Source organism: Pipistrellus kuhlii, unplaced genomic scaffold (assembly GCF_014108245.1).
Source record: "Pipistrellus kuhlii isolate mPipKuh1 unplaced genomic scaffold, mPipKuh1.p scaffold_m20_p_4, whole genome shotgun sequence".
Lineage (NCBI taxonomy): Eukaryota > Metazoa > Chordata > Mammalia > Chiroptera > Vespertilionidae > Pipistrellus > Pipistrellus kuhlii.
In genome coordinates, this window is record NW_023425540.1 from 37,137,505 (window position 1) to 37,148,808 (window position 11,304).

Consider the following 11,304-nt stretch of genomic DNA (forward strand, 5'->3'; position numbering starts at 1 on the left):
GAATATAAAGATAAAAACAATAGAACACCAAAGGAAATGATACATTGCTAAATCTACTTGAACTTACTAATTCCCTGTTTCCCCAAAAATAAGACAGTGTCTTATATTAATTTTTTTCTCCCAAAGTTGCGCTAGGTCTTATTTTCAGGGGATGTATTATCTTTCCATGCGCTAGGTCTTATTTTCGGAGGATGTCTTATTTTCGGGGAAACACGGTAGTTAAATTTGGGTATAAATATATTTTTGTCAAGCCCTATTTCTGCCCCCTTTCTTTTCCTGTGTATCAGAGCATTGAAAGCTTATTGACTAAATAGTAATAAAGAGCTATAACTTTGAGCAAATACTCTGTGCCAGGATCCTTCTATTGATATTACATTTAATCCTGATCCTTATCAACAGTTGTGGCTGTTATTATCAGGATAAAATTACAGATGAGAAAATAGTCAGAGAAGCTAATTACCAGTAATGTGTTCAAGGTCACACAGCTAGTTAGTGTGACCCAGCCCAAGTAGAGGCTTGCCCTGCTTGAATAATATTTCATGGACATTTATATATAGCTTGAAAATTGACAGTCCCTTATGAACCCCTTCTAAAATCTTTCTTATACTATTTCAAGAGATAACATTTTATTTTAAAGGCAAACATAAAAAAATTCAGGTTAGTACCCTGATAGTCTTTCAATTGCCTGCAAACTGCCTGCCTTCTCCCTCTCCCCACATGCTCCTTCCTTTAGCCATAGAGAACACAAAACAGCCCACAACACAACTGCTGTTTCAGCTGGGCACAGAGCTGCTCAACTAGAGACTGTATCTCCCAGCCTCCTTTGAAGCTAGGCCTGGGCCATGTGAAAGGCGGCAGGAGAGCCAATCTGTAGACCAGCCCTCAAAGCTGCTCTGAATGGCTTACTGCTGGACCAGGCATGGAATTCCCATATAACAATGTAAACAAACAAACAAACAAACAAAGGTTAAAAATTTCCAAGACATTTGTTGAAAACCTGGGCATGTGGCCATCTCTCTGACTTTGGCATTGTATTCACCCTACTTTAGAGATGTGTCCCCATTTCTAAAGTAGGGTGATCATTTTGCTTTCCTCATAGGGCTGGCCTGGGGGTGGAGTAAGATAATGTGTATAAACATCAGCACAGTGCCTGGTACAGAGCAAGAGTCCACACATGCTACATTTATTGTGTGTCATGCACTAGATTTGAATATAGACACAGCCTTTTTCATTATATACTGGGTGTCCTCAGACGCTGAAGAGAATACCTGGTTAACGAATGCTGTTGATCTAAGAACAGAGACATCGGAATTTGTAGATACTAGGACTTGTGGTAACGGTATCATAGGGTATTGCAACCTTTATTTGACAACCCTTCTTTCTCACCATTTTCAACTTTTCACCCCCCTTAAAAGAATGGATGGTGTTTTAAAAAACATTTTCTTCTATAGTTGCTGAAAGGTGGTCTGGATTCATATATATTCAGAATTAATTCTTAGAAAATTAATACCTCATTTTGAGGCCAGCTCACTACTATATTACCAGGATGATAAACTCCTATTGGTAAAAGAACACTATTTTCTTACCAAATTATTAGAGCTTCCCCACCCTAATCTGAGCTTCTCTCAATTCTCTTTCAAAAGAATATGTGACGCATTTAGAAGGTGACAGCATGGTGGGGCTGCTCAACATTCAATTCATGTCTTCAGCACCAACAGAGGAAAGGTTAGAGATATAAGGGCAGCCCCTTGTTTATTGCAATTTCACAGCAGTGGCAAATGCCACAGAACTCGGGCTGGCTGCAGGAATTAGTTAAAACCTGGCAGCCAAGCTTCCTTTCCCCTCACTGCTTCATATCTTTTCAGAGTGGAGATATATGTTAATTTGTGAAAATGAGGACTAAAAGAAGGACAAGGAGAGGAGGGCTTGAGAGAGCTAGGGCAGGGAGGGAGCCAGATTAGTCAATGAGGAGGAGAAACCAGAGAGAAGGAATGAGGAAAGGGAAGGAAGAGACGAAGGGGCAGGGGATAGAGCAATGTACAGGATGGGTAAAGATAGACTTGCCTTTTAAAAGAAAAGGGGGAGGGGAGTAATGCATAGGAAGAAGAGGAGTCATTTCAATTTTTTCTCTCTGGCAATGATATAAGAAATGGGGGATATATGTAGTAATAATCTCAAAACTAATAAAGCAGGAAGTCTGAGTCTAGATTTTCTTTTTAGCATTTGGAAAATTCACAAGATCACTATTTGTATCAATTCTAAAGTGGTCATTTCCTTGCCTCTCCTCCTCCCCCATCCTGCTTCTAGGGATAAGTCAGAAACTCCAACTCCTCAGCCCTAAATAACCCCCCTCCCCATGGTCTGGCGCCCCTGCTCACTTGCTCCACCATCCCACTGAAGCTGATGCCTGCCCTGTTCTGTGCTCTGCTGCCGACACCCGCCATGTTCCTTGCACCTCCTGGTGGTCAGTGCACATCATAGTGACCAGTTGTCCTCTTGTTCCACCATTGGGTCTATTTGCATATTAGGGTTTTATATGTACTAGTATTGATGGTTTTTATCATGATTATGCATCCTTTGGAAAACATATGGGGGTCTCAGTGGCTGAGTGACCCCATCTTCCAGTTGTCTTTCAACTATGATTACTCACTGTAATAAAGAGGAAAGATGAACAAACAATTCAGCTGGTACTTCACAGCCCTGTTGGTTAAGCCTCCCAGACAGCTACCAAGGAAGGGATTCCTAAGAGGGGCTTCTGCTGGGCACAGAGAAGCTCGCAAAATACAGGTTTGCCGATTACGTTATTGTGAGTTCAGGGTTGTGTGTGAGACTAGCTGTTCCCAGATGAAACAGTTAGAGCTATAGTCACATTTATTAGCACAGAATTGATTTACAAAACTCAAGGAGGGCACGGAATTCTTATGAACTGTAAATTAGTAAATTGCTTTTTAATCTACCATAAAAGATCACTGAAAAGTCCTTTTAAAATCAAAGGTCTGCTAATTCAATCATGAACACATTTGCCCAATGATGCTCAAGGCAAGAGGAAATCTTAAATGCTGCGCAATTGCCATTTAAAACATATAATTTAAGAAATAATCTAAGTTTAATTACAAAACCGAGTGCAGATGTATGCTGTTTTGAGGAGACATTGGCCTTGACACTAATATTTGCTTTAAAAATATTGCCGCTCCTGCACTGTGCACTTTCTGATCAGACCTGCTTCTCTGTGAGCCACGGCTGTCCTTCTGGGGGCAGGGTGTGTGCTCCCTAAGCTGCAGGGTGCAGAGAGGACAACAGGAGAAGAGGTCGAGTTTTCTGGAAGTAGGGACTGCAGGATACACATTACATCAGAAATAGGATTCCTTCTAGTTCAATATCCGCCCTCATGTTACAGCTGCAGAAACAGACACAGAAAGGTGAGGTGATTCGCTAGCCATCAGCTAAGGCCCAATGTCAGAACTAAAATCCAGTCCTTCCTCTAATTCACAGGCTCTCAAATTCGGAAGTGCTTAGAAATTATCTGGAGATCTTGTCGGCATGGTATTTCCTGCTCCTTCCATTTTGACTCTGCAGGACTGAAGTGCAGTTGCATCTTTAACAAGTTTAGGCGACAGGAACGCAAGTGGATCCAGAGACCACGTTTTGAGAAATTCTGCTCTAGATCAAGTGTCTTATGGCAGATGCTTTTCAATTTATGGAGCTATTCAGCCAATCAATCCAGAAGTGAAAGCCCTTTGGAAAGCTGCACAATTCCCCCAGGCAACGTTCCTCGGCTGGCAAACATTGCTCCTCGGTACACATTTCTACTCACAGGAGGACCTGGGAGCAGCAGCATCGTCCTGACCAGGGTGCTGGCTAGAACTGCAGAATCTCAGACATCACCATAGACCACATGGATGCCGAATGAATCAAGTCTTCATGTTAATAAAATCCTTAGGTGGTTTTGGATGCACAGCAAAGTTTGAGAAGCACTGATGCAAGGTCTAGGACAGTGGTCGGCAAACTCATTAGTCAACAGAGCCAAATATCAACAGTACAACGACTGGAATTTCTTTTGAGAGCCAAATTTTTTAAACTTAAACTTCTTCTAATGCCACTTCTTCAAAATAGACTCGCCCAGGCTGTGGTATTTTGTGGAAGAGCCACACTCGAGGGGCCAAAGAGCCGCACGTGGCTCGCGAGCCACAGTTTGCCGACCATGAGTCTAGGAGCCTGCTCTGGTTATTGCTGCATAATAAAATACCACAAAGCCTTGTTGTATACAAAAAACAACGATACTAGTCTCTCTCAGGAGTTTATGGATTAGGACAATGGGGATTAGGACCTCCCCACAACCAGATCAGGGGCCTCATGTCTCCTTTATACGGCATCTTATGGGACTGGAATGTTCCATATGGTGCCTTCATTCACATGATTGGGATTTGGGCTGAAATGGGTGGGAACTGGGATGTAGAAAGCAATGTTCTATTTTCACGTAAGGCGGTCTCAGGAGAGTCAGACTTCTCACCCCAGCAGGTGACTCACCCCAGGGCGAGGGCTCAGAAAGTGGTCAGGAGCCACACAGCCCATCCAAACTCCAGGGGAGGACACATGGACCACAACGCTCCGCCTCTAACTTACCAGAGAGCTTACTAACAGCGCCAGGGAAATGCTTAGGGTCATGAAGCACCTTGAGCCAGTCCAGCATCGAAGAGACAGACTGTGAGGTCCAAACTGCAAATAACACGAGAGGTGAGAAGCAGGAAGATTAGCTGGAAAAGGCTTTGCAGGAGGAGATGGGACTCAAATTGGTCTTAGGAGCATGAATTAAGCCCTGGTCAAGAAGAAAGAAATGAAATGGGCATTCCAGAATAATTTCTAGATCTACCACAGCCTATGGCTAGTTTATTTTTGCCATCCCCTTTCCCCTTCCTCTGATCTCTCAACCTATACACACACGCACCACTCCACTCTGGGACTTACGTTTCCACCACACTGTAAAGATACCCATGTTGCTGTCTTTTCATAGGAACATTGTGCGAGTTTACAAAGCAGAAACTGCTTTTCAGATGAAAATTTCCAAAGAAATCTGAAATCGGCCACTGCCTCACCACCACACCAAGTATTCAGAGAAATCGGGCAGCTTTGAATAATGCCAGAGAAAGTGGTTTGCTCAAATCTGAGTCATTTCCTGCTTAGAAAGGATAGATTGTTCTAGGCCTTGCTTTTTCTCTGCTCTAACTGAGAATATTCAGACATTGCATAGGAAATCCAGTGCCTGGAAGGATACTTGGATGCAGAGAAGCACCTGAAGTATGTGTGAAAGTAATTTTTAAAAAGCAGGAAGCCAATTGAACACCAAGTATGGTCCCCATCACATAAAATGTTAAAATACTAGAAGCAATGCCATAACGTTAACAGTTGTGAAACTATGCATGATTGTTTTTTCCCCTCTTTCCATATTTCAGTAAGTTTTTCACAGTGAACATGTGCTATTTTCATAATCATAGCAACATGCCTGATCAAAAGATGTATTATGATTTTCAAAGAAGGTTCTAGGAACCCTCACATAGCAATGAATTCTTCAAAAACACAGTTTTCACACCCTGTCACAAATCCTTCCAGAGGCCCACACACAAGTATTGGTTGGCCCTGATAAATGCCAGTTCTGTTCTTCAAGATTTACTTGTCAGGAAATCAAGACCCACAGAATGAGTTATTTCAGAAGGAAACGTTCTAGGATTCTGGAAACAGATGATGCTTTCTTTCAACCCATTGTCATTCTTCTCCTGCACCAAGATATTGTCATCATCACTCTGGCTTTAACGCAGCTTGACAGTAGCTGCATTTTGGTGTTGGTTTTCATCCCTTTGGGTAAAAGTCTGTGGGTTGAGGCTCAACTCATAGCTATTTTATACTAATCAGACACGGGAACTAAATTAGAACAAGAACGGGGTGAGATAACTTGAAGCCGACCGCCTCCCGGCAGGCATTTTATGTCCAGGACTTCATTTTCATGAATGCTGACTAGACCATTGGCCTTCACTCCCTATCATAATCTATTGGCAACATAATCCTTTGGTTACTTTTCTTATTCACTCCCAGTTTGCGCTGTTGCTAAAATATTCTGCTTTTCAGCTGCCATTATCAGCGTCTAAATCACCCTTAGTCTAAGGCACCAGCCTTTCCTGAGCAGAAACCACAGACTCAGCAGCCGGGATGTCATCAGCATACTCGAGATTACATCATCTCCTTCTGCCAACCTTAATACCACTATGGTAACCATCAACAGCAATAGCCATGATTATTTCAGTAGAAATATTGAACAGATGTGACAGCCTTGTCAAACTCCTTTGCTGGTGTCCAACCACTCTGTTATACCTTTTGCAAGTCTAAAATCTCTCTTCTGGCCATAACAGAGACAGCGTGCGCTGACCTCCCACATGGGAAACTATGCTTGTAGCATCAATTGGCATCGCAAATACCAACTACCAATACCAACTTACACATACAGCCTGCCGGTCAGTTTTACGCACATTCTCCTTTTTTGAGTCTCAGGACAGCTGAGCCTGCAGTGGAATAACTTGAAGGAGCACTGAATTTCCTGTCAGAAGTTCCGTGTTTCTGGGTCCTTACTACCTTATGAACCTGAGCAAATCACTTTGAACATTTTTCTTGTCAGTAAAATACCTACATCTTTTTAACCTGCTTTGATAATGAAATGCAATGGTACATTTAAAAATAATAAATTAAGAAAATAGGTAAACAAATACTTGTACATGCTTATTCATAGTAGCACTATTCACAGTAACCAAAAAATGAAAGCTACCCTAATGTGCATCAGCAGATGAATGAATACACAAAATGTGATATGTGCATACAATGGAATATTATTCAGCTATAATATGGAATACTGTATATACATGGTACCTTGTGGATGAACCTAGAAATGCTGGTACATGCTGCATCATGGATGAACCTAGAAAACCTGTGCTAAGTGAAAGAAGCCAGACATGAAATGCCACATATTGCAATGCTTCCATTCATATAAAATTAGAGACCCAGTGCGTGAAATTTGTGCACAGGATGGGGGGCGGGGGGGAGGGATTGTCCCTCAGCCCAGCCTGCACCCTCTCCAATTTGGAACCTCTTTAAGAATGTCCTACTGATGGTTTACAGGTATTGGGCCTAAACCGACAGACAGACATCCCTCTTGCAATCCTGGACTGCTGGCTCCTAACCACTCACCTGCCTTCCTGCCTGCCTAATTGCCCCTAACCACTCTGCCTGCCAGCCTGCTTGTCCCCAAATGCCCCCCTGCTTGCCTGTTCACTCCAAACTGCCCCCCCCATCCTGATCACCTCCAACTGACCCCTCCCCTGACAGGGTGAGGGACTAAGGGCTGTTTGCAGGCTGGCCAATCCCCCAGGGAAACTCTCACCCCATGGGAGTGTGGCCAGTCTGGGTGAGGAGATGAGGGCTATTTTCAGGCTGGCCACACCCCCTGAGGATCCAGGCTCCCAGCCCCACCTTGAGTGGAGGCCAGGGCCAGCTGAAAGCAGGTATCTGGGATTTATTTATCTTCTACAATTGAAACTTTGTAACCTTGAGTGGAGGACAGGGCCAGGCAGGGTAGGTGGGAAGCTTGGCTTTCTCCATTGCCAGGGGCAACCCAAGCCTCCTGCTCACTCCAGCTCCATGGCTGCCGCCATCTTGGTTGGGCTAATTTGCATACTTGCTCCTGATTGGCTGTGGGTGTAGTGGAGTGATGGTTAATTTGCATGCTTCTCTTTTATTAATGTAGATACCCAGAATAGGTCAGTCTATAGAACAGAAAACAGAGTTGTGCTTGTGAGTGGTGGAGGGGAGATGGGAGAGACTGTTAAATGGATATAGGTTTTTTAGGGGATCAAAATGTTTTGAAACTAGGTTGAGGTGGTAGTCGCACAACATTGTGAATGTACTAAATATCACTAAATTTGTTACTTTAAAATGATTAATTTTGTTATATAAAATTTACCTAAATAAATAAAAGTTATAAATAAGCACACGGAAGTCCTAGTTAATATATCCCAGAGATAAAACTGTCTCAGAAAGATTAAGTGACAGATGAAAGGACAAATACTTAAAAAACAAAACAAGCATATCAAAACAACATAAAATAAGAGAGGTACTCTGAGACTAGAATTCTGGTCTCTGATGTGCCAGGTAGTTTTCCCTTATGCCATCACTGCTATCCACTTCTGGGTGTGGGAATAGCCGGTTAAGCATTTAAGATCATTCTCTGCTCTGAACTTCTGCCCCACTCCCATGCCTGTTGCCTAATCCAGCCCAACTACTACATTTTCACTCTCCCCTTCCCCTTGTTAATTCACAATGATACTGAGATAAGGTGATAATCTGACCTAAAGATTGGGGTCTTTGGAAAACCAAAAGAGCTTCTCTATCTCTATATCTTTTTCATCTAAAGAGAAGGTTCCTCAATGTCTAGTGGTTCTCTGAGAAGCTAGGGAGCTTTGTTACAAATGTATTAGCTTGGGCCCCATCCCAATCCAACTGAAGCAGAATCTTTTACCAAGATTCCCAGGGACTTCCCTGTGTATGAAAAGTTCTGGGGCTCTGAGGCTCTGGGGCTCTAGAGTTGGAACAGAATCTTTATTACATCAAATATCAGATCTTGGCCTATTGGCCCATTATGGGTTCATTTTCATCATCTTCATCAGCATTTAGTGAAAAGCTCGTGAACAGTGGGGAAAGCATGTAGGGTATTCATTGAGTTACAGTTAATTTCACAAATATACCAGTCTCCATTCCACTTCCAGTAATCTCCCAGTTCACAGGTAAATGTCCACAAGTGTATTATTAAATCCTCAAATGTCATAGTCAGTGAAAACTTTAGAGGTCATCTGGCCAGTGATTCTCACATACTATTCCACGGGTTAGTTCTGAATCACCTAGAAAGCATTTCAAAAAAATCAGAATTCTAGGATACAGAATTAGCTCATTAAATTTGGAAGGAGGCCATGGAATGCATATTTCCTAAAGATTTCCAGATTATTCCACTGCACAGTCAGGTTTGGAAACCATCTGTCTGGCTCCACTTATGCATTCCCCTCCACAGCTTCTCTGCCACCTCTGCCTGAGTCCCTTCAGGGACAGGCACATTTCACTCCAGAGAACTGACTGTTACAAAATTCCTCCCAACACGTTGAGGCAATACCTGCTTCCCCATAATTTCCACCTATAGGTTCTGTCCTTTGGAGCCATACAAATAATAGGAATGTTTCCAATGTAAAGTCTGTCTTCCATAGCACGTGCAGCTCTTCAAGGGTCTGTCTCCAGGCACTGTGTCCATCCATATCTTCTCCCTGATAATACTTTTTGCCTTGAAGTCTATTTTGTCCGGTAGTAATGAAACTACCAGCTTTCTTTTTCTACTCTTTTACTTTTAACATGTAACCAGCCGCTGGTAGTCTTGGTGTGGACACTCATGTTCTGCATCCCAGATTCCAGCCAGTTCTCCTTGCCCTCCAGCAGTTTGCTATAGGTGGCAATCTCCACCTACAGGGCCAGCTTGGCGTTTATGAGCTCGTGGTACTCACATAGCTGCTGGGCCATGTCCTGCTTGGTGTTTCTCAGAGTGGTCTCCAGCTCAGCCACCTTGAACTGAGCATCCTTGACGGCCAGCTCCCCACTCTTCTCAGCACCGGCGATGGTAGCCTCCAGGGAAGCCCTCTGGCTTTTGAGACCTTCAAGCTCAGCCTGGAGTCAGCTGTTATTCTGGTTCATCTTAGAAATCTCGATCTTCATGTGATATAGGTCATCCCCATGCTTCCCAACCAACATCTGCAGCTCCTCAAACTTGATCTAGTACTTGGTTTAAACCTCAGCCCAGCTATGGTTTGCAATGTCCTCCTACTGTGCCTTGACTGTGAGGTCCAGAGAGCAATTATTTTCCATGAATAGCACCATAGGTGTGTCCAAGACCTGGCACTGCAGTTCACAAATCTCCTTTTCATACAGCTGCCTGAAGAAGTTGATCTCATCCATCATCCCTTCCAGGTGGGACACCAGCTATACCTTGTTCATGCAAGCTTCATTCACATTCTTCTTGATGAGGACAAATTCATTCTCCATCTCTGAGCTTGTTGAACTCGTCCTCATACTTATTCTTGAAGTTCTCCACTAGTCCCTGCATGTTGCCAAACTCTGCCTCTAGCCTCAGTTTCTCCAGAGCCAGCATGTCCGCTTACCACCGAAGGTTGTTGTTGTAGCCCTCAAACACCTGGCCCATGTTACTGTGAGTCATCTTCTGCTGCTGCCAGAGGTTCCACTGGGTCTCCAGAATCGTATTCTGCTGCCCCAGGCTTCACACCTTATCTACAAAGGAAGCAAACTTGTTGAGGGTCTTGATCTACTTCTTCTCGTTGCGCACAGCTTGGATGTTAGGGTCCACCTCCAGCTTCAGGGAGCTCAACAGGCTCTGGTTCACTTGGACAGTTGTGTTGCTCCCCATACTCTCAGCCCCACCAGCACCCCCCCACCCCCCCACCCCTGCCGCCAGACAGGGCACTCTGGTAGCTGCTGACCACCTGGGAAAAGTCAAAGGAGCTGGTGCAGGTGCTGGGCCCACTGGAGTATGAGTGGCTGCTGAAGACCCAGGTGCCAGAGGTGGACATCTTGTGGGTCTTCTGGGTCACTCTTGTGGGCATGGTGGGGGCTGGAGTGGAGGCAAGGAGGCTGAACAAACAGAGATTCTAGAAGGAGAGCTAAAAAGCTGCTTGTCACCTTTATTAATTTAAAACAAACTTATTTATAGTTTTAATAGGTTTTTTTTTTATTGTTATCTGAACTCAAGAGTCTAATCCAGCCTTTGTTTTGTCTCCTGATCTCACGTGTGAGTTTTGTAATTTTGTATTGTGAATCACCTTCAGTAGGGTTTATCTGGGAAGTGTTGCCTGGGTGGAGGAATGGTCCTTCCAAAGGGATTTGTGCTTTGTCTTCTGCCAGTTGACCCAGAAATATCACCAACTTCAGACAACTTTTAGGTTAATTTTTTTTTTTTTTTTTTTTTTTTTTTTTTTTTTTTTTTTTTTTTTTTGCCATAAGGGCCTCTATTAATGCAATTAATGTAAAGTAAGCCCAAGCCAGCATGAGGAGCAGAGCCGTCCTCAGGGGAGGTTTTCTTTCATCTGGAGCCCATGCTGAGAGAAAGTTTCTTGTGGTGATGGACAGGTTTTTGTTTCTGATTGCCTCTCTTTCAGAGTGTCCTAGATTTATGTAGGGATCTCAATAGTAATTCCTGCCTCATATAGGAGTCTT

At 43.5% G+C, this 11,304-nt stretch overlaps 1 pseudogene; it reads right to left on the minus strand.

Annotated features, from left to right (window-relative positions):
- Positions 1–9,399: 9,399 nt before the first annotated feature.
- Positions 9,400–10,696, minus strand: LOC118703071 (annotated as a pseudogene).
- Positions 10,697–11,304: the final 608 nt, after the last annotated feature.